The 22,022-nt window shown below is 38.3% G+C and overlaps 1 protein-coding gene across 4 annotated transcripts in view; it reads right to left on the bottom strand.

Moving 5' to 3' along the window:
* ZFYVE9 (zinc finger FYVE-type containing 9) overlaps nucleotides 1-22,022 on the bottom strand; it is a 214,777-nt gene that overhangs the window by 178,300 nt on the left and 14,455 nt on the right. The gene's annotated exons all lie outside the window — the stretch shown is intronic.

The following is a 22,022-nucleotide window of genomic DNA, read 5'->3' as shown; positions in this document are numbered from 1 at the left end:
GCCTGGAGCCTGTTGCCGATTCTGTGTCTCCCTCTCTCTCTGCCCCTCCCCCGTTCATGCTCTGTCTCTCTCTGTCCCAAAAATAAATAAACGTTGAAAAAAAAATTAAAAAAAAAAAAATGTTAAAAAAGTAAATAAATAAGAATAAAATAAAATCTTAAAAAAAGAAATAATAGGGGCGCCTGCGTGGTTCAGTTGGTTGAGTGTCTGACTTAGGCTCAGGACATTACCTCACAGTTCAAGAGTTCAAGCCCACATCGGGCTCTGTGCTGACAGCCTGGAGCCTGGAGCCTGCTCCAGATTCTATCTCTCTCCCTCCCTCCTTCTCTCTCTCTGTCTCTCTGCCCCTCCCCCTCTTGCACGCTCTCTTTCTCTCTCTCAAAAAAAAAATAAAAATTAAGAAAAATGTAAAAAATAGGGGTGCCTAGGTAGCTCAGCCGGTTAAGCGTCTGACTTTGGCTCAGGTCATGATCTCATGGTTCATGGGTTCAAGCCCCGTGTCTGGCTCTGTGCTGACAACTCAGAACCTGGAGCCTGGAGCCTGGAGCCTGCTTCGAATTCTGGGTCTCCCTCTCTCTGTGTCCCTTCCCTGCTTGTGCTCTCTCTCTCACTCTCTTTCTCTCTCTCTCAAAAGTAAACATTAAAAAAATTTAGAAAAATGTAAATAAATAAAAATAAAATAAATAAAATAAACAATATCCATAGATGGGGAGCCTGGGTGGCTCGGTTAAGCATTGACTTCAGGTCAGGTCATGATCTCACAGCTTGTGAGTTTGAGCCCCACAGAGCCTGGAGCTTGCTTCAGATTCTGTGTCTCCCTCTCTTTCTGCCCCTCCCCTGCTCATGCTCTGTCTCTCTCTCTCAAAAATAAAACAAACATTAAAAACCCATTTTAAAAAATCCATAGAATATAACATAATGGATACTTTTCTATTTGTTTCTTTCTAAGTCAGATATGATTTAGAGGTTGGCTGTATAAAAGGTAGACACTGTTAATAGTTTAATAATAATGGGTACTAACCCAAATCATTCTATGTCAAGGAACATTATAATATCACTGCCCTTTAATCTCAATAAAAATTAATATATTGGCAAAGCCATTATTTAAATACTTTCTCTCAGCCATCTTGAAACAGCTATAGTTCATGTGACTCACATGCACATAAACCTTTATAATGAACCACTGCCCCAGTGAAAAAAGTCTTCTCAGAGACAAGTGCTTCTTTATATTATCTAGACATAATAATTTATTATTAGTCAAAATCACTTAACATCAAAACTGTATCAAACAAATTCCATATATTGGTCATAGAATATAAGATAAGGATGATGTTTTATTTAGTTATCAATAGTGTTCACATCCCTAGAATCCAATCCATACTATGCCTCAGAATTAAAGCTAATGTATGTAGGGAGCATGCAACTCTTGATCTCAGGATTGTGAGTTCAAGCCCCATGTTGGATGTAGAGATTACTTAAAAAATAAAATTAAAAAAAAAATAAAAATAAAAGGCTAAAGTATGTGACAACAGAGCCCCAAAATACATAAAGCATAAAATGACAGAAATGAACAAAAAGACAATTTAACAATAATATTTATAGGCTTCAATACTCCACTTTTTTTTTAATGTTTATTTTTGAGAGAGAGAGAGACAGAGCACGAGCAGGGAAGGGGCAAAGAAAGAGAGGGAGACACAGAACCCGAAGCAGGCTCCAGGCTCTGAGCTGTCAGCACGGAGCCTGATGCAGCGTTCGAATGCATGAACTGTGAGATCATGACCTGAGCCAAAATCCGACACTTAACCAACTGAGCCACCCAGGCGCCCCAATATTCCAATTTCAATAATGGATAAAACAACTAAGGAGAAGATTAGCAAGAAAAAAACATGAACAACACTGTAAGTCATCTAGACCTAGCAGATATTTACAAAACATTCCATCCAACAGCAGCAGGATTCACATCCTTCTCAGGTTTTATGTTAAGCCATAAAACAACTCTCAATAAAATAATTTAAAAGGATTGAAATCTTACAGCGGAGTGAAATTAGAAACCACTAACAGAGGGAAATTTGAGAAATTCAAAAATATGTACAAATTAAACAATACACTAAATAACCAAGTAATAAATCACAAGAAAAATTAGAAAATACTTTGAGACGATTAAGAATGTCAGTGTCTCTCTCTGTCCCAAAAATAAATAAACGTTGAAAAAAAAAATTAAAAAAAAAAAGAAGAATGTCAGCACCTGGCTGGCTAGAGGCATGTGAGTCTTCATCAAGGGTGTTAAACTTGAACCCCACGTTGGGTGTAGAGATTACTTAAAATATTTTTTAAAAAAGAAGCAAACACAACATATCAAAACTTTAAGGATATTGTAAAGACAATGCTTCAAAGGAAATTTATAGTTTTAAACACCTACACATTTTTTGAAAGCAAAATTTCAAATTATAATCTAACTTTCCACTGTAAGAAACTAGAAAAAAGGGGCCCCTGGGTGCCTCGGTTAGTTAAGTGCCTGATTCCTGATCTCAGCCCATGTCATGATTTCATGATTCCAGGGTTCAAGCTCTGCACTGATAGCTTGGAGCCTGCTTGGGATTCTCTCTCCCTCTCTCCACCCCTCCCCCACTTGTGTTTTTCCTCTCAAAATAAACTTAAAGAAAAAAAAAAACTAGGAAAAAAAAAAAAAGGAGTAAGCTAAGCCCAAAGTAAGGAGAAAGAAAGAATGAAGATTAGAATGAAAACAAATTAGAGAAAACAACAAAACCAAAAGGCAGTTCTTTGAAAAGATTATAAAAATTGACAAACTGTTATTTAGCTAGACTGACCAAGAAAAGAGAGAAGATTCAAATTATTAAAATCAGAAATGTAAGTGGGAACATTATTAATGGAAACAAAAAATGACAATACTATGAATAACTGCACACCAACAAATTAGACAAGCTAGATGAAATGGACAAATTCTTAGAAATAAACTACCAAAACTGACTCAAAAAGAAACAGCAACTATGAACAGACCTATAAATAAGAGATACAATCATTAATTTTTAAACATCCTATCCAAACCTAGGTGGTTTCACCAGTGGCTTCTACCAAATATGCAAAGAGGAAACTAATGCCAATCTTACACAAAAATTAAAAAAAAAAAAAAAAGAACACTTCCCCATTCATTCTATGAGGCCAATATTACCCAGATACGAAATCAAAGACATCCTAAGAAAACTACAGACCAATATCCTTTATGAACATACATGAAAACTCTTCAACAAAATACTAGCAAACCAAATCCAGCAACATACAAAAAGAATTACATAGTATGAATAAGTGAGATTTATTCCATAACTGCAAGGTGGGTTCAACACATGAAAATCAATGTAATATATTAGTGAAAGGAAAAAAACTACATAATCTCAATAGACACATCTGACAAATACAGCATCTGACAAAATCCAACACCGTTTTCCAAAAAAAAAAAAAAAAAAAAACACCCAACAAACTAGGGATATAAGAGAACTTCCACAACCTGATAAATGCCACCTATAACAAACCCTAAACCTAAATGTAAGAGTTAAAAGTTTTAAAAGAAAACACAAGAGCAAATCTTCTTGACTTTAGATTAAGCAGTAATTTCTTAAGTAAGACATCAAAAAAACAAGGGATGAAAAAAAACTAGATTAATCTTCATCAAAATTTCAAACTTTTAGTGGCGCCTGGCTGGTTCAGTCAGTGAAGCATGTGACTCTTGATCTCTGGGTTTTAAGTTCAAGCCCCACACTAGGTGTAGAGATTACTTAAAAACAAAATCTTTGGGGCGCCTGGGTGGCGCAGTCGGTTAAGCGTCCGACTTCAGCCAGGTCACGATCTTGCGGTCCGTGAGTTCGAGCCCCGCGTCAGGCTCTGGGCTGATGGCTCAGAGCCTGGAGCCTGTTTCCGATTCTGTGTCTCCCTCTCTCTCTGCCCCTCCCCCGTTCATACTCTGTCTCTCTCTGTCCCAAAAATAAATAAACGTTGAAAAAAAAAATTAAAAAAAAAAATCTTTAAAAAATTAAAAATTTTTGTGTTTCAAAGGATACCTTCATGAAAGTGAAAAGACAACCTATAGAATGGGAGAAAATATTTGCAAACCGTAGCTGATAAGAGACTTATAAAATGTATAAAATCATATAGGATATATTCAAAAACTCCCGCAACTATGGGGCATCTGGGTGGCTTAGTCGGTTGAGCGTCCAACTTCGGCTCAGGTCACGATCTCGTGGTTGGTGGGTTCGAGCCCCACATCAGGCTCCATGATGATAGCTCAGAGCCTGGAGGCTGCTTCGGATTCTGTGTCTCCCTCTCTCTCTGCCCCTCCCCTGCTCACACTCTTGTCTCTCTCAAAAATAAACAAACATTAAAAATTAAAAAAAAAAAAAAACTCACAAACAAAAAAAAACACCCAAAACCAAAAACTCCTGCAACTCAAATAAAAAGGCAAATAATAATTTTAAAAATGTTAACTATACTGGAATTAAAATAAAATAATAAAAAGAGACAAATAACCTAATTTAAAAATGGACAAAGAATTTGAAAGGCATTTCACCAAAGTAAATATGCAAAAAGTCAATAAGCACCTGAAAAAATGCTCATTAGCATCAGTGAAATGCAAATCAACACCCTGATAAGATATCACTTCACAACCACTATGATGGCTAGAATCAGAAAGACAAACAATATCAAGTGATGGATAAGATGTGAAAAAATTGAAATCCTCACACATTCCTGATGGGAAAGTAAAATAGTGCACCCTTTTGCAAAAACAGGTTGGCAGTTCCTCAAAAAAAGGTGAATATAGAGATATCATATGACCCAGCAATTTCATTCCTAGGTAAATACCCAAGAGATTATGTCTATACAAAAATGTGTACACATATGTTCAAAGCAGCATTATTTACAGTGACCAAAAAGCAGAAACAACCCAAATGCCCACTAACGAAAGAATGGATAAATAAAATATGCTGTATCATTTAGTAATAAAAAGAAATGAAGTACTAATATATATTACAATATGGATGAACCTTGAAAATATTTTGCTAAGTGAAAGAAGCCAGATGTCATTTATATGAAATGTCCAGAATAAACAATTCCATACAGACAGAAGACAGATTAATGGTTGCCAGGGGCTGAGGAAAGATGATGAAAGGAAGCAGGAAGTGGCTAGTAATGGGAATGGGTGTTTTTTAGGGGGGTGATGAAAATGTTTTAAAATTAGATAGTGGTAGGGGTGCCTGGGTGGCTCAGTTGGTTAAGGGTCCAACTCTTGGTTTCAACTTAGGTCATGATCTCACAGTTCCTGAGTTCAAGTCCACATCGGGCTCTGCACTGACAGCACAGAGCCTGCTTGGGATTTCTCTCTCCCTCTCTCTGCCCCTCCCTGGCTTGCCCTCTCTCTCACACAAAAAATAAATAAACATTGAAAATAATAATAATACAATTAGATAGTGGCGATACTGTATTGAATATACTAAAAATCACAATACATTTTAAGCAGGTGAATTTTATAAAATGCGCATTATATCTCAATAAAGCTATTTTTTAATGAATTAAAACTAGAAAAAACTATTATTTCTAATCTGCCTGAACTTAATATGCATGCTTGGCCATGTCTGTCAATCTACCTTATAAAAACCATTAAAATGAATCTTCAACTTTTAAATATTTCCTTTTTTTTTTAATGTTTATTTATTTTTGAGAGACAGAGAGGACAAAGCATGAGCAGGGGAGGAACAGAGAGAGGGAGACACAGAATCTGAAGCAGGCTCCAGGCTCTAAGCTGTCAGCACAGAGCCTGACGCAGGGCCTGAACTCAAGAACTGTGAGATAATAACCTGAGCCGAAGTCAGCAGCTTAACCAACTGAGCCACCCAGATGCCCCCATGAATCTTCAACTTTATTATAAAATAGAAAAATTAGCAACCAGACTTCTGGAAACAAATTCATTTTAAGCGCGATAAAACTATTATTTTTCAATGATATCATATTTTTCAAAATATTTGTCAAACGCCAACTATAATAAAATTGCTTAGTTTCTTCAGTTTTTTTTTTCTAAGTTTATTTATTTTCAGAGAGAGAGAGAGAGAGAATCCCAAGCAGGTGTCACGCTGTCAGCACAGAGCCCAACACAGGGCTCAATCCTATGAGCCACAAGATCATGACCAGAGGCAAAATCAAGGGGCAGAGGCTTAACCTGCTAAACCACCCAGGCGCTCCAGGAGTTTTCAACAAAGGAGTTTATAGTGTTTAGCAAAACTCTGTATTAGGACTTCCAGTTCAATAAATGGCATATTTTACTTGTTTGGTTTGTTAATCAGGGACTAATACTCTATAATTGCCCAATAGAGCTAAGCAACAGAATTTTAGACATTCCTGAACATTTCCCAAGCTTGCGGTTTCATAAGAAGAACCTACATTAAGCATTGACATTTTTGTCAAAATTAGGCTTTCCACAGGAATTTACCATCTTTTAGCATGGTGTGACTATACAAAAGTTGCTAACTTCTTTTTACCTATTTTTTCCTCCTCCAAACTGGGGAGAAGAAAAATATCTGCCCTAACCCTGATTTGATCGCTATGAAAATCAAAAGAAAAAGCACTCTGTAGGATATAATTATTACCTCCCCAAATGAAAAACCTGGTCAAGGAGACGATTAAAGAATCAAACAGTCTAAAAAAAACATAAACCTGGGATGGGTGTGGCGTGAGGTGCTACACTGGGGAAACAGATATGAAGGTTTGTTTCCTTCAACAACAAAAAGTAGTATGTCATTGGATTTGTAAAGCTTTTTATCAATTATTTTATAGCAAACAATAGCTCTTTAAATCTAAAGGATCATTAACAGTGATAATCTTCCTGGGCAGTTAAGAATTTGTTTTTGTGCAAGACAAAAAAATTGAAAAGGCTGACTTCAAAATTATTTTCCTTAAAGCTTTCTAAGTAGTAAGTCACAAAAATGTCATGCTGACCTGCTTAATGTTATTTTTGAAATACTACTAATAATATTTAGGCAAAGTAATGCCTTCTCTAACATACCCTAAGCAAACTATACTAAGAATACCATGCTAGGAAGACATCCACACTTGTCATTAAGGAAACACCAAAAAGACAAATAGAACCATGAAGTAAACTAAAGTTGCCAGCTAAAAAGGTACATTCCAGGGGTAAAGGTACATTCCATACATCAGATTACCTGACAGTTACATGAATTTATAAAACATCATGATGTCCTGTCTGCATCCCCACTCCACCCCTACTTTAAATATCTTATAAAAATTATTTTTGTAAAAGGAAAAGCTCTGACAAGCTTGTATTGAAGACAAAATTGAAAGAATAACAACAGAAAAGGGAACACACCTAAAAATAAGGGAATTCTGGGAGTATGTTCACAATTCAAAAACTCAAACATATTTTCTGGTCAATCTTCACAATCAAAGACAACCCATAAATGGTAAGGAAGACACTGGTTTACATCAATTGTATCTTCATCTGTTTCCGATTCTGTGTCTCCCTCTCTCTCTGCCCCTCCCCCGTTCATGCTCTGTCTCTCTCTGTCCCAAAAATAAATAAACATTGAAAAAAAAAAATTTAAAAAAAAAAAAAAAAAAAAAAAAGGGGCGCCTGGGTGGCGCAGTCGGTTGAGCGTCCGACTTCAGCCAGGTCACGATCTCGCGGTGCGTGAGTTCGAGCCCCGCGTCAGGCTCTGGGCTGATGGCTCAGAGCCTGGAGCCTGTTTCCGATTCTGTGTCTCCCTCTCTCTCTGCCCCTCCCCCGTTCATGCTCTGTCTCTCTCTGTCCCAAAAATAAATAAACATTGAAAAAAAAATTTTTTTTTAAAAAATTGTATCTTCAAAACATCCAATGAAATAAAGTCAGGGGCTAAAGGTAAACAACTCAAAAAATGCACAATTGTGGTACTTCAAAGTAACAGAAAGGAAATACACCTAAACACCGAAAATAAAGCTCATAAATTCAAAGACTGTTGAAACTCATCCAGGGCAAGAATGTTACACTTGTAGATATAGGAAATTCCTTCCCTTGGGCACTTGTAAATTTGTGCATGAACAGAAGGAAAGTCTATCTTTCTGACCAGTCTATGAATTCATTCAAGCATGTATCTATTCAAACATATATTTACTAATCACCTATTATATATGCTCAAGAGCTGTGCTAAGAGCTCTGAAAATAAGAAACTTCCAGCCCAATGCAGGGAGGGACAAACAATACAATATAATGCATGACAGGTGGGTGCTAAGAGATACAGCATTTAATTTTTTTTAAGTTAGTTTGTGTAGGTATGTGTGTGTGTGTGTGTATGTATGTATGTCATCTCCATACCCAACATGGGGCTCAAACTCAAGACCCCAAGATCAAGAACTGCATGCTCTCCCAACTGAGCCAGCCAGGCACCCCTGACACACACCATTTAACTGAGAGGAAATAAGAAAAATCAAGACAGTACCTGAGGTGAATGTGGAATCTAAGAAATAAGTTTGCTGCCTAACCCATTACATTTAAGCTTCTCATGTTGACTGATACAGACTAGTCTTTTATTGATGCTATTTTTAAAAATTACATAAGTAAAATGTCTTAAGGGGTGTCTGGGTGGCTCAGTCAGTTAAGCGTCTAACTCTTGGTTTCAGTTCAGGTCATGATCTCACAGTTTGTCGGCGCAAGCCCCACGTCAGGCTCCGTGCTAAATTTGGAGCCTGCTTGAGATTCTCTCTCTCTTTCTCTGCCCTTCCCCCACTCTCACATACAGTCTCTCTCTCAAAATAAATAAACTTTAAAAAATAAGCAAATAAAATGTCTTAAAAATTGAATGTATTTTACCTAAACAAGCATATGTGTAACAAAGATTGGTCTTGAAAAAGGAAATTCAAGTATATAACCTTGTTTGTTTGTTTGTTTTAATTTTTTTTTTCAACGTTTATTTATTTTTGGGACAGAGAGAGACAGAGCATGAATGGGGGAGGGGCAGAGAGAGAGGGAGACACAGAATCGGAAGCAGGCTCCAGGCTCTGAGCCATCAGCCCAGAGCCTGACGCGGGGCTCGAACTCACGGACCGCGAGATCGTGACCTGGCTGAAGTCGGACGCTTAACCGACTGCGCCACCCAGGCGCCCCTAACCTTGTTTATTTTTAAAAAAATTTTTTAATGTTTGTTTATTTGAGAGAGAGAGAGACAGAGCACAAGCAGGGGAGGGGCAGAGAGCGAGGGAGACACAGAATCCAAAGCAGGCTCCAGGCTCTGAGCTGTCAGCACAGAGCCTGATGCGGGGCTCAAACCCACAAACCGTGAGGTCATGACCTGAGCCGAAGTTGAATACTCAACCGACTGAGCCACCCAGGCACCCCTGTTTGTTTGTTTTTTTAATATTTTTATTTTATTTTTGAGAGAGGGAGAGAGACAGAGTGTGAGCAGGGGAGGAGCAGAGAAAGAGGGAGACACAGAATCCAAAGCACATTCCAGGCTCCAAGCTGTCAGCAAAGGGCCCCATGCAGGGCTCAAACCCACAAACTGTGGTATCATGACCTAAGCCAAAGTCAGACACCCAACGAACTGAGCCACCCAGGACCCCTAACCTTCTTGATTTAAATAATTTTAGATATGGAGCACCTGGGTGGCTCAGTTCATGGAGTCTCTGACTTTGGCTCAGGTCATGATCTCACACCTCTGGGTTCAAGTCCCGTGTTGGGCCCTGGGCTGACAGCTTGGAGCCTAGAGCCTGCTTGAGATTCTGTGTCTCCCGCTCTCTCTCCCCCTCTCCTGCTCACACTCTGTCTCTCCTCACTCAAAAATAAATAAACATTAAAAAAATAATAATTTTAGATAAATAAAATTAATAACTTAAATGACCAAAGTACCAAAATATGTCTCAATACACTAATCTATCCAATGAAAGGACTAGTTTATAAGATCTCTAAGTACTCTATGACTTCTAAAATTGACTTTGAGGGGCATCTGGGGACTCAGTCAGTTTAATCCAACTTCGGCTTGGGTCATGATCTCACGGCTCATGGGTTCCAGCCCTGCATCAGGCTCTGTACTGACAGCATGGAGCCTGGAGCTTGGAGCCTGCTTTGGATTCTGTGTCTCCCTCTCTCTCTGCCCCTCCCCCACTCGCGCCCTGTCTCTCAAAAATAAACATTAAAATTTTTTTTTCTTAATAAATAAATAAATAAATAAGTAAATAAAATTGACTTTGAATGTTCTATCTGTTGGTTGGTCGTTATTGGTTTTTGTTTGTTGTTTGCTTGTTTTTTAGAGAAGTCTGTGCCTTTATTGGCTGAACAGACTACTTCAGAGGGATAAAGCAGGAGGAGTGAGTGGTGAGTGGCCCCAATGCCAGGCCTGCTGTGCTTCACAGGCTTGTAGGTGATGGAGAACTTGCCCAGGTAGTGGGCAATCATCTCAGACTTAATTTCCACCTGGCTGAAGGTCTTGCCATTTCAGGTACGGTTGCTGTTCTAACAAATTACAAGAATATATCCCAAACATTTATAATTAGTATGCTCAACTGGAGATTAATTTATTTCCCAACACACACATTAAATTAATTTTGAAATCGGTCTATATTCACTGAGTGCTTATATCCTGTCTTTACAACTTCTCCCTCTCATAGCCTATAAATACCTTCAGGTATCTTTTAGTATGAGCTATCTTTTAATCTTTTAATATTAACCCTTCTCCTTCAACTCTACATTCTCTTTAAGTTATTACCTTTTGCCTTCCCTTCACAGCCAAGTTCTTAAAAATAAAAAATAAAAAATCTACGGATCTATACTCACATTTTCAATCCACTGAAACTCATCAAGTTCATCAGACTCTAACTGCCAAGCCCAATAGATCTTTAAATCCTCACTGGAACCAACACAGCTGATCACTCCTTTTTAAGATTCTCCTCCCTCTCTTCTTTAAAACATGATACTTTCTACTGATTTTCCTCCTCTGCCTTTGCCTTCTCTGTCTTCTTTTGTGGGCTTTCCCCCTGTGTGTCTCTTAAATATGATTTTTATCCATACGTGTTCTCAGACCTCTTCTCTCTTCACTCATTTTCACTGGATGGTCTCATCCACTCTCATGACTTTAACTATTTCTTCTTAAAACCTATTATCTTTTCTGTATTCCCTCTCTAAATAAAGCTTTCACCATACATTCAATAATCCATGGCCAGACACCTAGGAACCATTCTCTTCATAAAGTATGTCCAATCAATGTCAACAATTCTGTTAATTACTTCTCACATCCATTCTTTCTTCTTTACTCCAGATATTATAACCCTAATTCATACTGTGATCTCTGGCTTAGATTTATTCAATGGTTTCCCAAATGGTATACCTGTCTCCATTCTGGCCCACCTCCAATCCATCTGTTACACTGACACTGAGCTTATTCTAAAAGCTCAAATATGGACCAATTGGTCTACTATTTTAAACTCTTCACTGGTTCCTCAGGCCCCACTTAAAAAATGTAGCTCCTTTAAATAGTATATGAAGCTTTTCTTCATCTGGCCTCATACCTAGGTTTCTACCTCAACTGCTGGCCTCATCCTTTTCAACCTACAAAACTACCATGCCACACTATTTGCAGTTCCCCAAATACGACATGTTGCTCCACATACTTCCACATATTTTTGCCCAGACTTTCCTTTAAGATATCCCTCTCTTTATTATCTTCATGGAAAACTCCTGCTAATTATCAATCTCTTCAGTAAGTTCTTCAGTAAACAAGCATCATCTCTTCAGTAAACTCTTGGTAGAACTGATAATCCTCACTAAATCTGGTGCATTTACTTATTCACATGATCCCCTTTCCCAAAAGTCCTTTAATTTCCTGGTGGCAAGAATGTCTTATTCCTTTTTCTATCACCAGCACTTAGGCACAGTCTTACCAGAGTGAAATGTCAATAATTGTTGCTAAATGAATAAATGAATGAATTAAATACTTCACAGGGCCCTACTAAGAAAGATAACTATTCTTTCTCAAAAACTTATTGATTAGGGGGCACCTGGGTGCCTCAGTCAGTTAAGCATCCAACTCTTGGTTTCTGCTGGGGTCATGATCTTGAGTTCATGGGTTCAAGCCCCAAGTCAGGCTCTGCACTGACAGTGTGAAGCCTGCTTACGATTCTTTCTCTCTCCCTCTCTCTCTGCCTCTCCCCTGCTCTCTGTCTCTCAAAATAAATAAACAAACTTTAAAAGGTTGGGGGGGGCAGGCTATGTGGTTCAGTATGTTGAGCATCTAACTGATGTCCACTCAGGTCATGATCTCACAGTTCCATGAGTTCGAGCCCCACTTGAACTGACACTCTGCACTGACAGCACGGAGCCTGATTGGGATTCTCTCTCTCCCTCTCTCTCTCTGCCCCAACCCTGCTTGTGATTGCTCTCACTCACTCTCCAAAAAAAAAAAAAAGCTTACTGATATGTAGTAAAGGATGAGAAAGACATATACTCTTGAAAAGTTAAATAACAATATAAAGTACAAGTCAGAATTTTAAAAAAATTACAGAATATTAAAATGGAACAGATGTACAAATATAACTGTTATAAAAACTCAGAGGAAACAAAAATCATTGCAGCTTAAAATAATCTGAGAAGGCACCATGGAAAAGAGTATTTTGAATACTTTGAAATGAGTATTAAGAGAGAGGTAGGGGAGCCTGGGTGGCTCAGTCCATTTAGTGTCTGACTTTGCTCAGGTCATGATCTCAGCTCCTTAGTTCGAGCTTCCCTGTGGGCTCTGTGCTGACAGTTCAGAGCTGCCTCAGATCCTGTGTCTCCCTCTCTCTCTGCCGCTCCCCTGCCCATGCTCTATCTCAAAAATAAACATTTTGAAAAAATAAAAAAAAATTTAAAAAGGAGAGAGGTAGGAGTTGGGGAAAAAAGAAGGGGAAATGAATCTTTTTTAATCTATAAAAATCGAAACTAATCCTAGGCTGTTTCAATGTATACAATTGTTATATCATAAAAGTATGTTTCTGCAGGAAAAAAAACTGAGCTTTCCTGATTGACAAATCCATTCAATGAATATATATTTGAGCTTACTATAAGGCCAAGAACAAATTGAGAAGAAGACGACAGGGAGCTAGGATGAAAGACTTCATAAGAGCAAGATTTGGGGTAAAATCTCATAACAAACATAATTATAATAAAAAAACCTCGGGGCGCCTGGGTGGCTCAGTTGGTTAAGTGTCTGACTCCAGCTCAGGTCATGATCTCATGGTTCGTGAGTTCGAGCCCAGCATCAGGCTCTGTGCTGACAGCTCAAAGCCCGGAGCCTGCTTCTGATTCTGTGTCTCTCTCTCTCTGCCCCTTGCCTGCTCACACTCTGTCTCTGTCTCTCAAAAATAAATAAACATTATAAAAAATTTTTTTTAATAAATAAATAAATAACCTCTACAGAATTCATACTTATAATAGGATATAAATATTTATCTCACCAATATCTGAGCATCTGTTTTGTTCTCAGCACAAGTCTAAGTCTTGGCAAGCACACAGGCAAAATCCTGGCCTTCTTGGAGCTTACATTCTAATGGATAGAAATGGATAATAAACAACAAAAGCATGTAAAATATGTGACATACAAGATGATAAATGCCAAGGAGAAAAATTTTTAAAGAAAAGGAAAAGAAAGGTTATAATTTTATTTTTTTTAATTTTTATTCATTTTTGAGAGAGAGAGAGAGAGCGAGCTAGACAGAGTGTGAGCAGGAGAGGGGCAGAGAAAGAGGAAGACACAGAATCCGAAGCAGGCTCCAGGCTCTCAACTGTCAGCCCAGAGCCCTACGCGGGGCTCAAACTCAGAAACCATGAGATAACAACCTGAGCCAAGGTTGGACGCCCAACCAACTGAGCCACCCAGGAACCCCAAGAAAGGTTATAATTTTAGACAGGGCAGTCAGAGAAAGTCCCACTGAGAAGGTGATATTTATGTCAAAACCTAAATGTCAGGAAACAACTCTAAAAATATCTAGGGGAAGAGAGTTCCAAGCAGAAGGAATACCAAGGACAAAGCAAATTAAGGGAGGAGAACACTAGATAAGTAGGAGGGGTTTATGAAAGGGATCAGATTAAGGCTGGCCAATGCCAATTATTTCAGCAAAAATCAATACAATAAAATTTTAATATACTAAAAGAATCTTGATTATCCATCTAGAATTTGCTATTAAGGAATTTAATCTGTAACACAAACTTATTTCTATTTTCAAATTTCACTTATAAGGGATTTTAATAATGGACTACACTAAATGAAATCAGTCCCACCTCACTCCAAAGGCAGCCCCAAATTTCACACAGAAACTACTGGATGATAAGACAAATGTACATAATACTACAATGCTATTAAACTTCTAATTGCTTTCAAGAGTCTGCTGAAAATATTCCACCAATCCTAAATTTATTTACTGTTTCCCAAAGGAGCTAGTCAAAACAAAGATTTTTGTTGCAAGAATCTCACAGAATTTAAATGTCGAAGATCAACTGCTATGCTTTTTTCATTTAAAGAGATTTGTTCAAAGTAAAAAAGTATGGAATGTTAACCTTAAAACTATTTTTTTAAGTCACCAGGGTATGTATGAGTAAGCAGTAAAATATTCAGACTAAAAATAAGAACAGGTGCACTATACTATTAAAACATTTTTTAACGATTAAGTCAGTTAAACATTCAGTGGAGTTTACCTAACCAGGTTGTTGAATTTATGGAAGTTTAAAAACCAGGTAGGTAATTTTATAAGGTTAAAAGTTCAGGCTGCTTAAAAGCATCCAAGCACAAAAGGGATGAGTTCTCAAAGCGTGGTCCCCGGACTCCTAGGGATCCTCAAAACTCTTCTAGGAAGTATGAGGTCAGAATTATTTTTATACATATATTGAAATCATTATGTTGTACATATGAAATTAATATAGTATAATGTATTAATTATATCTCAATTTTTTAAACTATTTTCATAACACTAAAACATAACTTCTTAGTATGTTTTTTTCATTGTGTTGACATCTGCATGATATACATATTTGCACACTGCAAAAGCAAAGGAATGTAGAAACGCTTGCACCTTTGCACGAATCAAGGCAACAACACCAAACTGTACTAGTAGTCATATTCTTCACAGCCACACACTCTTCAGTTTTAAAAAATGCCAGTTTCAATTGGTCAACAAAGCAATAAAAATTAATTTTGTCAAATTTTAATTCCTGAGTAAATGTCTTTTTAATATTCTGCATGACAAAATGAGAAGTACCAATAAGCCATGTCTGCAGCATACTAAAGTGTGATGCCTGTCTCAAGAAAGCACCTGCACAGTCACTTAATATTTGAACTCAACTAGCCAATTTTTCTGTGGATATTATCTTGACTTCAAAAAAAAAAAAGAGGGAGTAAGAAAGAAAACTAAAGTAACAGAAGGAGGTTCAAAGAAGATAAATGAAATATAAAATATGCTTCTAACCCTTCAATAATTGATCACATCCTAGAAGACATTTAAACTTAATCTTATTTAGGGGTGCCTGAGTGGCTCAGTCAGTTGAGTGTCCAGACTTCGGCTCAGGTCATGATCTCACAGTTGGTGGGTTGGAGCCCCGCATGGGGCTTTGTGCTGACAGCTCAGAGCCTGGAGCCTGCTTTGGATTCAGTGTCTCCCTCTCTGCCCCTCACTCTCTCTCTCTCACTCTCACTCTCAAAAAATAAACATTAAAAAACATTTTTTAACTTAATCTTATTTATATGTCTGTCCCTTCAGTGACTCATAATCTCAATCATCCTGCTGTGTTCTAGAACATGCTGACTACTAACCCCTGAACCGAACCTGAACTGTTAAGCTTTTCTGTTGGAAGAATCCATAGGGTTCTAGACCAATGTGGTAGTATTAGCAGCAGAGCCTCAACAGCATCATATGGAAGAGTAAGTCCTCAGATTGAAGTGAGTGGCCAGAAGATCACTATGGATATACAACCCCATGAACTCACCTTGCATCTCTCCTTTACTTACTCTCAATAGCGATTCCTGTGGACCTCATTGACCTGACTCTATCAAAAATTTTCCAGGTTTTGGGGCGCCTGGGTGGCTCGGTCGGTTAAGCGTCCGACTTCGGCTCAGGTCATGATCTCACAGTCCGTGAGTTCGAGCCCCGCGTCGGGCTCTGTGCTGACTGCTCAGAGCCTGGAGCCTGTTTCAGATTCTGTGTCTCCCTCTCTCTCTGCCCCTCCCCTGTTCATGCTCTGTCTCTCTCTGTCTCAAAAATAAATAAAAAATGTTAAAAAAAATTAAAAAAAAAATTTTCCAGGTTTCAACTGATTCGTTTCCTTTTATGCATGCACATGTATGTAAACACATAGGCACACACACAACACCCACCTGAGCAGACTGTTCAGGGCTCCCACAATCTTTCCAGTGAGACTTTTATTTCTCTAATGCTGAGTCAAAGGAGATCAATGGGGCTCCTTCATCAAATTGCTTGTCTTTTCTTTTTCCCCCAGTGAGGTCTTTTATTCTTCTCTTGTCTAATCATATCATTAATTCTTCCATAAGTGGTGATAATGAACAATTTATTTCTGACGTTAATGGGAATTGTTTAGTGTTTCACCATTAAGCTTGATATGTTTTTTAATTATATGCATATAACTAAAAACAAGAGGCCCATAGCTCCTAATGAAAAATAAGAAGAGTCCAGTACTACTTAATATTGTTATTACTGTCCAACATTGGCTTATTCTTAATTTATTTTTTGGATTCCTTTTTTTTTTTATTATGGAAATATGGACAGTCTCTGGCACAAGCTGGTAGCCCCAATGCTAAAATTTTCTTAGGAAAAGTGCTAAAACTTTCTTAGGAGACTATTCCCAAAGAAGAACACTCCGGTATAAAGATTCTGATTTTTGAAATGTGTGAGAACAATGCATGTAAGCACAAATGGAAGTGGCTAGCTGTTACACTGCACTTACTCCCTACAGAGAGAAACTAATAAACAATTAGAAACTAAGTGTCAAAGCCAGAGGGTTCCCTGGTAGCTGAAAAGAGGTCCTTATCATCTACAGCAAGAGAGTTCCAAAAGATAAAGACAAATTCAGGATAGCTAATGCAATGCTTCAAAGATGACTAAACTTAGCCGGGGGCAGGTTTGTTATGCGAAGGTCTGGGTCCTGGTTTGGAAAACATGGAAGCATGATAGATGGGAGAGGGACATCTAAAATGGTTGCCCCAGGGGTACCTGGGTGGCTCAGTCAGTTAAGCGGCTGACTCTTGATTTCAGGTCAGGTTTCTCATGATTCATGGGTTCAAGCCTCACGTGCACTGTCAGTGCAAAGCCTGCTTGGATTTTCTCTCTCCTTCTCTCTCTACCCCTCCCCTGCTGGTGTGCTCTGTTTCTTTCTCTCTCAAAATAAATAAATAAACTTTAAAAAGTAAAAATTAATTAATTAATTTAAAAAATGGTTGCCCCCAGAGATTTTGATTCTCCAGACTCCTCTGAACTCTCAGAATCTGTAAAAATGACATTAGTACTTTCTACTCCACAGGAACACACTTCTGAGGCCTTCCACCTGCAAGGCAACAAAGGTTCCCTCTTAGGAGGTACCCCCCACCTCCACTCCTGGTTTCCATGATAATAACTAATGTTAACCCTGCCAATGATATCTTGAGCCTGATAAGGAAGAAAAGAGACAACAGCCCAAAGTGACTGAAAGAATTAGCCAACATATACCAGCAGGATCAAGGAGAACACAGTGCTGGATTTTAAGGGTACTTAATCAAGGAGACCAGAATATTAGACTTATAAGGTAAAGTTTGGAGGTGGGGACACCATCTCGGGATATGGGAAGAATCTAGGGTTTGGCATAAATTCACTGCTACAGTGACTCCTAAAAGCCTGGAAAAAATGGTCCACATTGAGTGAAACTGAAATGCCTGAATTAACACAGCAGAGGGGGGGCACGGAAGTAAAAGGCTCAGGAAAGTGGGTATGCTAGACTGAATATATTATGTGAGGCCAGAAGACCTACCAGAAGATTACATTCCATAAGAGGGTGCATGAGACACTCTATTCACCAAGACTATCAGGAATATACTGGTGAGAGAGACACAAGCATCACAAAGAAGTAGTGGCTCTCCTCTAAAGTATACACCGTCACAGTTTTGCTCATTGATGGCAATTGGGATAATGAGGCTCCAAAGCAACAGCAACCTGGTGGTGGCACTTAAAACCAGAAGCTAGTGAGGGCGCCTGGGTGGCTCAGTAGGTTGAGCATCCGACTCTTGATTTTATCCAACGTTTATTTATTTTTGGGACAGAGAGAGACAGAGCATGAACAGGGGAGGGGCAGAGAGAGAGGGAGACACAGAATCGGAAACAGGCTCCAGGCTCTGAGCCATCAGCCCAGAGCCTGACGCGGGGCTCGAACTCACGGACCACGAGATCGTGACCTGGCTGAAGTCGGACACTTAACCGACTGCGCCACCCAGGCGCCCCGCGACTCTTGATTTTAGTTCAGGTCATGATCTCAAGGGCATGGGATCAAGCCCCCACATCAGGTTCTGTGCTGAGCATGGAACCTGCTTAAGATTCTCTCTCTCTACCCCTATGTCCCTCTCTCTTGGAGAGAGTGTGTGCATACTCTCTCTAAAACAAACAAACAAACAAACAAAAACAGAAGGCAGTGGACCACAGTTATCATCATAACTGGCAAGATGGAAAACAGCCAATAAACCTTGACCCACAGGGAGCTGTGAAGATAGTTAACAGAACACAGTGTCATTAAAGCAAAATAGGCAGTCAACAGTGCTGCTTAATATACAACAAAATAAAGCAAGATCATATAAACACAAGGCCGAGAGTGGTTGCCTCATTAAAATACTACTATCCCTTGCCTAATTCCTGTACTTGATCCAGTTTTCAGATCCAGACCGACCAGCTTAAAGAGATGGCTGGTTCCCTAGGAGTAAGGACCCTGCAACATATGTATTATATAGATATAATACACAGGAACATTATATATATATAGATAGATAGATATATTATCTATATTATATAGATATACTACATTATATAGATATCTAATATTATATAGATACAATACACAGGAACATTATATATATTCATCACTTATCATTTATATATATCATTACCCTATATAATAATTTATACCTATATATAGATATAATTTATAAATATATAATTTATAAATATAATTTATAAATATAGATATATAGATATATATCTATATAAATATAGGTTATATATAAATATATATAATTGATTATATAGATATATATTATCTATATTATATACATAAAGATGATAATATATATAGATAGATTATATTATATAGATATACTATATTATATAGATATCTAATATTATATAGACATAATACACAGGAACATTATATATATATACATATATATGTGTGTGTGTTTGTGTGTGTGTGTATATATATATATATATATATATATATATATATATGATAATAAATGATTCCCCCCAAGTCCTTCTCCAATGAGACCTATGCCTATTTATTCAGGTGACTATATAGTGGGAAAATGAAAAAATCCAGACATTTAAAAAACTACTGGTCACAGAGTCTGAGTTGATGTTGATATCTAGACACCTAGAACATCATTATTGCTCTGTTACAGGAAAAATATAGGAACTAGCAAAAAATGGAGTTCTGGCCAAAGTCCACTTTGGTCCATAGGTCATTTTCCCAGGTCCTGAATATAACAATGAGACTGGCATCCTTGGAAGTTGGGGTAATGTCCACCCTGGGTCCTTGGCCTCTGAAATAAGAACTACCATTGAGGAAAAGGCCAAACGAAACCTGAAAATATCTAAATGTCTCCCCACCCCTTGGCCAAAATAGTAAATCAAAAACAGTATTGTATAGCGGATGGCAGAGACTAGTGCCACCCTTAGGATCTCAAAGATGCAAGATTCATGGTCCCTTTCATATGTTGTTCATATGTTTGTTCAGTGTCTCTGCAGGAACCAGATAGATCCTAGAAAATGATTAGAGACTACCACAAGCTCAACCAAGTAGTAGCCATGACCACAGCTGCCCATACTGGATATAGTATGTTTGCTCTAACAGATAAATATAGCCTCAGGTATATGGCATACAGCTACTGATTTGGCAAATGAGTTCTTTTCTATCCCAATCAGAAACAGTCCCATTCACATGGAATAAACAACAGTATAAGTTCAGTTTTATCTCAGGGCTATATTAATTCTCTTACTCTATCATAAAAAACTCTGAAGAGAACTGGCCTCAGAATGGCACATTGATCCATTTAATCATGCTGATCATGCAAGATGAACAAGAGATGACTAGCAAGCTGAAATACATGGTAAGATACATGTGCTCCAAAGGGCAGGAGAAAAACTACAAATATCTGAGGTTCTACCACTTCAGTGAAGTTTTAGGAGTTCAGCAGTCAGGGTCATGCCATCCCGTCCCCTCCAAAGCAAGAAACAAATTACTGCATCTTGCATCTCCCACTACAAAAAAAGGAACCATAACTTTTAATAGGCTTCTTCAGATTCTAGAGGCAACACATTCTATACATAGGAATATTATGGTAATCGACATACTGAATGATATGAAAAGCTCACTACCAGCTTTGAGTGGGGAAAACAACTCTGCATCAGGTCGAGGTTGTAGTGCAACCAGTCCCCATCCTGTTGGAGGTATAAATGTTGGGAAAAGTTGCAGTAGAGTTTATAGCAAGCCTTAGTGGGAGAATCACAATGCAGGAACCTAGGGGTCTGCAAGAGAGTCATGCTATTACAAAAACAGCTCCTGGTGTGCTACTGGGCTCTGGAAAGAGATCACTTGACCACTGGACACTATACATCCAGAACTGCCCATAAGGAGCTGCATTCAACAGACTCTCCAAGTTATAAAGTCAAGTGAGCTCAGAAACAATCCATTATGAGATGGAAATGGTACATCAAAAATCAAACCCGGGGCACCTGAGTGGCTCAGTTTGTTGAACACCTGATTCTTGATTTAAGCTCAGGTCATGATCCCAGGATTGTGGAACTGAGTCCCATGTCAGGCTCTGCACTGAGCATGGAGACTGCTTACGATTCTCTCTCTCTCTCCCTCTGCTCCTCTCCCCTACTCACACTCTCAATATCCCTAAAAAAAAAAAAAAAAAAAAATTCAAACCCCATAGAACCAAAGGGCACAAAACTTCCCTGACACCTACCAAAATTGTACTAGCATCCTTTCCTCAGTTCACATCTATAGCTGTTTGGGTGATCCTATATGACCAACTTAAGGAAGAGATAAAAGCCAAAGTTTTGCTTACAAATAGCTTATAAATGGCTCAGTATGTGAATGCAAGCTGGAAAAAAAAAAAAAAACAAACAAAACAGCTTCATTATAGCCATACTTAGGGCTGACCTTGAGAGTGGAAAGGGAAAATCTTCCTAAAGATAGAGCTTCAAGTGATGCACTTAGTCATGAACTTTGTGTATGAAAAAAAAAATAGCCAGAGTTGAGAATATATACAGACTCATAGGCAATTGCAAATGGATTGGCTAACTGGTCAGAGCCCTTCAAGGAAAAAGTCTATACAATTATTACAAGAAGTTATGAGTGGAGGCAAATGAATGCACATATGGGAGTGCATAAAGTGTGAAAATTCTTTTCACGTGTTAATGTCCCCCAGAAAGCATCCAATATAGAAGAGACACTGAATAACCAAATAAACAAAATGACTCAGAGAGTTGACATTAGCCACCCAGAAAATGGCATGATGGGGAAATGAATAAAGGAACCAGTGTGGCACAAAGAAGCAAAGGAAAGCTGAACCCCCATTTACCAAGGCCCAATCAGTCTACCAGCCCCTCTGAACATCCAACCTGTGAGTAACAAACACTGAGCCCCCAATATAGCACTGTGCCTCAAGCTGATCAACCACACACCACATCGTATTCCTTCCATCTTGGAAAGGCTAGCAGTTGATTCCCACAGGCATTCAATAGATACTTAT

This window comes from Leopardus geoffroyi, chromosome C1 (assembly GCF_018350155.1).
Source record: "Leopardus geoffroyi isolate Oge1 chromosome C1, O.geoffroyi_Oge1_pat1.0, whole genome shotgun sequence".
In the NCBI taxonomy this organism is placed as follows: Eukaryota; Metazoa; Chordata; class Mammalia; order Carnivora; family Felidae; genus Leopardus; species Leopardus geoffroyi.
Note: the sequence above shows the minus strand (reverse complement) of the source record. Positions and strands in the feature narration are given on the sequence as shown.